This window comes from Sphaerodactylus townsendi, linkage group LG03 (assembly GCF_021028975.2).
Source record: "Sphaerodactylus townsendi isolate TG3544 linkage group LG03, MPM_Stown_v2.3, whole genome shotgun sequence".
NCBI classification, from domain to species: Eukaryota; Metazoa; Chordata; class Lepidosauria; order Squamata; family Sphaerodactylidae; genus Sphaerodactylus; species Sphaerodactylus townsendi.
In genome coordinates, this window is record NC_059427.1 from 177,891,710 (window position 1) to 177,897,709 (window position 6,000).

Below are 6,000 nucleotides of genomic sequence, written 5' to 3' on the forward strand. Positions count from 1 at the left end.
GGGGGGGGGGGGTGGGGGGGGGGGGGGGTGGGGGGGGGGGGGGGTGGGGGGGGGGGGGGGTGGGGGGGGGGGGGGGTGGGGGGGGGGGGGGGTGGGGGGGGGGGGGGGTGGGGGGGGGGGGGGGTGGGGGGGGGGGGGGGTGGGGGGGGGGGGGGGTGGGGGGGGGGGGGGGTGGGGGGGGGGGGGGGTGGGGGGGGGGGGGGGTGGGGGGGGGGGGGGGTGGGGGGGGGGGGGGGTGGGGGGGGGGGGGGGTGGGGGGGGGGGGGGGTGGGGGGGGGGGGGGGTGGGGGGGGGGGGGGGTGGGGGGGGGGGGGGGTGGGGGGGGGGGGGGGTGGGGGGGGGGGGGGGTGGGGGGGGGGGGGGGTGGGGGGGGGGGGGGGTGGGGGGGGGGGGGGGTGGGGGGGGGGGGGGGTGGGGGGGGGGGGGGGTGGGGGGGGGGGGGGGTGGGGGGGGGGGGGGGTGGGGGGGGGGGGGGGTGGGGGGGGGGGGGGGTGGGGGGGGGGGGGGGTGGGGGGGGGGGGGGGTGGGGGGGGGGGGGGGTGGGGGGGGGGGGGGGTGGGGGGGGGGGGGGGTGGGGGGGGGGGGGGGTGGGGGGGGGGGGGGGTGGGGGGGGGGGGGGGTGGGGGGGGGGGGGGGTGGGGGGGGGGGGGGGTGGGGGGGGGGGGGGGTGGGGGGGGGGGGGGGTGGGGGGGGGGGGGGGTGGGGGGGGGGGGGGGTGGGGGGGGGGGGGGGTGGGGGGGGGGGGGGGTGGGGGGGGGGGGGGGTGGGGGGGGGGGGGGGTGGGGGGGGGGGGGGGTGGGGGGGGGGGGGGGTGGGGGGGGGGGGGGGTGGGGGGGGGGGGGGGTGGGGGGGGGGGGGGGTGGGGGGGGGGGGGGGTGGGGGGGGGGGGGGGTGGGGGGGGGGGGGGGTGGGGGGGGGGGGGGGTGGGGGGGGGGGGGGGTGGGGGGGGGGGGGGGTGGGGGGGGGGGGGGGTGGGGGGGGGGGGGGGTGGGGGGGGGGGGGGGTGGGGGGGGGGGGGGGTGGGGGGGGGGGGGGGTGGGGGGGGGGGGGGGTGGGGGGGGGGGGGGGTGGGGGGGGGGGGGGGTGGGGGGGGGGGGGGGTGGGGGGGGGGGGGGGTGGGGGGGGGGGGGGGTGGGGGGGGGGGGGGGTGGGGGGGGGGGGGGGTGGGGGGGGGGGGGGGTGGGGGGGGGGGGGGGTGGGGGGGGGGGGGGGTGGGGGGGGGGGGGGGTGGGGGGGGGGGGGGGTGGGGGGGGGGGGGGGTGGGGGGGGGGGGGGGTGGGGGGGGGGGGGGGTGGGGGGGGGGGGGGGTGGGGGGGGGGGGGGGTGGGGGGGGGGGGGGGTGGGGGGGGGGGGGGGTGGGGGGGGGGGGGGGTGGGGGGGGGGGGGGGTGGGGGGGGGGGGGGGTGGGGGGGGGGGGGGGTGGGGGGGGGGGGGGGTGGGGGGGGGGGGGGGTGGGGGGGGGGGGGGGTGGGGGGGGGGGGGGGTGGGGGGGGGGGGGGGTGGGGGGGGGGGGGGGTGGGGGGGGGGGGGGGTGGGGGGGGGGGGGGGTGGGGGGGGGGGGGGGTGGGGGGGGGGGGGGGTGGGGGGGGGGGGGGGTGGGGGGGGGGGGGGGTGGGGGGGGGGGGGGGTGGGGGGGGGGGGGGGTGGGGGGGGGGGGGGGTGGGGGGGGGGGGGGGTGGGGGGGGGGGGGGGTGGGGGGGGGGGGGGGTGGGGGGGGGGGGGGGTGGGGGGGGGGGGGGGTGGGGGGGGGGGGGGGTGGGGGGGGGGGGGGGTGGGGGGGGGGGGGGGTGGGGGGGGGGGGGGGTGGGGGGGGGGGGGGGTGGGGGGGGGGGGGGGTGGGGGGGGGGGGGGGTGGGGGGGGGGGGGGGTGGGGGGGGGGGGGGGTGGGGGGGGGGGGGGGTGGGGGGGGGGGGGGGTGGGGGGGGGGGGGGGTGGGGGGGGGGGGGGGTGGGGGGGGGGGGGGGTGGGGGGGGGGGGGGGTGGGGGGGGGGGGGGGTGGGGGGGGGGGGGGGTGGGGGGGGGGGGGGGTGGGGGGGGGGGGGGGTGGGGGGGGGGGGGGGTGGGGGGGGGGGGGGGTGGGGGGGGGGGGGGGTGGGGGGGGGGGGGGGTGGGGGGGGGGGGGGGTGGGGGGGGGGGGGGGTGGGGGGGGGGGGGGGTGGGGGGGGGGGGGGGTGGGGGGGGGGGGGGGTGGGGGGGGGGGGGGGTGGGGGGGGGGGGGGGTGGGGGGGGGGGGGGGTGGGGGGGGGGGGGGGTGGGGGGGGGGGGGGGTGGGGGGGGGGGGGGGTGGGGGGGGGGGGGGGTGGGGGGGGGGGGGGGTGGGGGGGGGGGGGGGTGGGGGGGGGGGGGGGTGGGGGGGGGGGGGGGTGGGGGGGGGGGGGGGTGGGGGGGGGGGGGGGTGGGGGGGGGGGGGGGTGGGGGGGGGGGGGGGTGGGGGGGGGGGGGGGTGGGGGGGGGGGGGGGTGGGGGGGGGGGGGGGTGGGGGGGGGGGGGGGTGGGGGGGGGGGGGGGTGGGGGGGGGGGGGGGTGGGGGGGGGGGGGGGTGGGGGGGGGGGGGGGTGGGGGGGGGGGGGGGTGGGGGGGGGGGGGGGTGGGGGGGGGGGGGGGTGGGGGGGGGGGGGGGTGGGGGGGGGGGGGGGTGGGGGGGGGGGGGGGTGGGGGGGGGGGGGGGTGGGGGGGGGGGGGGGTGGGGGGGGGGGGGGGTGGGGGGGGGGGGGGGTGGGGGGGGGGGGGGGTGGGGGGGGGGGGGGGTGGGGGGGGGGGGGGGTGGGGGGGGGGGGGGGTGGGGGGGGGGGGGGGTGGGGGGGGGGGGGGGTGGGGGGGGGGGGGGGTGGGGGGGGGGGGGGGTGGGGGGGGGGGGGGGTGGGGGGGGGGGGGGGTGGGGGGGGGGGGGGGTGGGGGGGGGGGGGGGTGGGGGGGGGGGGGGGTGGGGGGGGGGGGGGGTGGGGGGGGGGGGGGGTGGGGGGGGGGGGGGGTGGGGGGGGGGGGGGGTGGGGGGGGGGGGGGGTGGGGGGGGGGGGGGGTGGGGGGGGGGGGGGGTGGGGGGGGGGGGGGGTGGGGGGGGGGGGGGGTGGGGGGGGGGGGGGGTGGGGGGGGGGGGGGGTGGGGGGGGGGGGGGGTGGGGGGGGGGGGGGGTGGGGGGGGGGGGGGGTGGGGGGGGGGGGGGGTGGGGGGGGGGGGGGGTGGGGGGGGGGGGGGGTGGGGGGGGGGGGGGGTGGGGGGGGGGGGGGGTGGGGGGGGGGGGGGGTGGGGGGGGGGGGGGGTGGGGGGGGGGGGGGGTGGGGGGGGGGGGGGGTGGGGGGGGGGGGGGGTGGGGGGGGGGGGGGGTGGGGGGGGGGGGGGGTGGGGGGGGGGGGGGGTGGGGGGGGGGGGGGGTGGGGGGGGGGGGGGGTGGGGGGGGGGGGGGGTGGGGGGGGGGGGGGGTGGGGGGGGGGGGGGGTGGGGGGGGGGGGGGGTGGGGGGGGGGGGGGGTGGGGGGGGGGGGGGGTGGGGGGGGGGGGGGGTGGGGGGGGGGGGGGGTGGGGGGGGGGGGGGGTGGGGGGGGGGGGGGGTGGGGGGGGGGGGGGGTGGGGGGGGGGGGGGGTGGGGGGGGGGGGGGGTGGGGGGGGGGGGGGGTGGGGGGGGGGGGGGGTGGGGGGGGGGGGGGGTGGGGGGGGGGGGGGGTGGGGGGGGGGGGGGGTGGGGGGGGGGGGGGGTGGGGGGGGGGGGGGGTGGGGGGGGGGGGGGGTGGGGGGGGGGGGGGGTGGGGGGGGGGGGGGGTGGGGGGGGGGGGGGGTGGGGGGGGGGGGGGGTGGGGGGGGGGGGGGGTGGGGGGGGGGGGGGGTGGGGGGGGGGGGGGGTGGGGGGGGGGGGGGGTGGGGGGGGGGGGGGGTGGGGGGGGGGGGGGGTGGGGGGGGGGGGGGGTGGGGGGGGGGGGGGGTGGGGGGGGGGGGGGGTGGGGGGGGGGGGGGGTGGGGGGGGGGGGGGGTGGGGGGGGGGGGGGGTGGGGGGGGGGGGGGGTGGGGGGGGGGGGGGGTGGGGGGGGGGGGGGGTGGGGGGGGGGGGGGGTGGGGGGGGGGGGGGGTGGGGGGGGGGGGGGGTGGGGGGGGGGGGGGGTGGGGGGGGGGGGGGGTGGGGGGGGGGGGGGGTGGGGGGGGGGGGGGGTGGGGGGGGGGGGGGGTGGGGGGGGGGGGGGGTGGGGGGGGGGGGGGGTGGGGGGGGGGGGGGGTGGGGGGGGGGGGGGGTGGGGGGGGGGGGGGGTGGGGGGGGGGGGGGGTGGGGGGGGGGGGGGGTGGGGGGGGGGGGGGGTGGGGGGGGGGGGGGGTGGGGGGGGGGGGGGGTGGGGGGGGGGGGGGGTGGGGGGGGGGGGGGGTGGGGGGGGGGGGGGGTGGGGGGGGGGGGGGGTGGGGGGGGGGGGGGGTGGGGGGGGGGGGGGGTGGGGGGGGGGGGGGGTGGGGGGGGGGGGGGGTGGGGGGGGGGGGGGGTGGGGGGGGGGGGGGGTGGGGGGGGGGGGGGGTGGGGGGGGGGGGGGGTGGGGGGGGGGGGGGGTGGGGGGGGGGGGGGGTGGGGGGGGGGGGGGGTGGGGGGGGGGGGGGGTGGGGGGGGGGGGGGGTGGGGGGGGGGGGGGGTGGGGGGGGGGGGGGGTGGGGGGGGGGGGGGGTGGGGGGGGGGGGGGGTGGGGGGGGGGGGGGGTGGGGGGGGGGGGGGGTGGGGGGGGGGGGGGGTGGGGGGGGGGGGGGGTGGGGGGGGGGGGGGGTGGGGGGGGGGGGGGGTGGGGGGGGGGGGGGGTGGGGGGGGGGGGGGGTGGGGGGGGGGGGGGGTGGGGGGGGGGGGGGGTGGGGGGGGGGGGGGGTGGGGGGGGGGGGGGGTGGGGGGGGGGGGGGGTGGGGGGGGGGGGGGGTGGGGGGGGGGGGGGGTGGGGGGGGGGGGGGGTGGGGGGGGGGGGGGGTGGGGGGGGGGGGGGGTGGGGGGGGGGGGGGGTGGGGGGGGGGGGGGGTGGGGGGGGGGGGGGGTGGGGGGGGGGGGGGGTGGGGGGGGGGGGGGGTGGGGGGGGGGGGGGGTGGGGGGGGGGGGGGGTGGGGGGGGGGGGGGGTGGGGGGGGGGGGGGGTGGGGGGGGGGGGGGGTGGGGGGGGGGGGGGGTGGGGGGGGGGGGGGGTGGGGGGGGGGGGGGGTGGGGGGGGGGGGGGGTGGGGGGGGGGGGGGGTGGGGGGGGGGGGGGGTGGGGGGGGGGGGGGGTGGGGGGGGGGGGGGGTGGGGGGGGGGGGGGGTGGGGGGGGGGGGGGGTGGGGGGGGGGGGGGGTGGGGGGGGGGGGGGGTGGGGGGGGGGGGGGGTGGGGGGGGGGGGGGGTGGGGGGGGGGGGGGGTGGGGGGGGGGGGGGGTGGGGGGGGGGGGGGGTGGGGGGGGGGGGGGGTGGGGGGGGGGGGGGGTGGGGGGGGGGGGGGGTGGGGGGGGGGGGGGGTGGGGGGGGGGGGGGGTGGGGGGGGGGGGGGGTGGGGGGGGGGGGGGGTGGGGGGGGGGGGGGGTGGGGGGGGGGGGGGGTGGGGGGGGGGGGGGGTGGGGGGGGGGGGGGGTGGGGGGGGGGGGGGGTGGGGGGGGGGGGGGGTGGGGGGGGGGGGGGGTGGGGGGGGGGGGGGGTGGGGGGGGGGGGGGGTGGGGGGGGGGGGGGGTGGGGGGGGGGGGGGGTGGGGGGGGGGGGGGGTGGGGGGGGGGGGGGGTGGGGGGGGGGGGGGGTGGGGGGGGGGGGGGGTGGGGGGGGGGGGGGGTGGGGGGGGGGGGGGGTGGGGGGGGGGGGGGGTGGGGGGGGGGGGGGGTGGGGGGGGGGGGGGGTGGGGGGGGGGGGGGGTGGGGGGGGGGGGGGGTGGGGGGGGGGGGGGGTGGGGGGGGGGGGGGGTGGGGGGGGGGGGGGGTGGGGGGGGGGGGGGGTGGGGGGGGGGGGGGGTGGGGGGGGGGGGGGGTGGGGGGGGGGGGGGGTGGGGGGGGGGGGGGGTGGGGGGGGGGGGGGGTGGGGGGGGGGGGGGGTGGG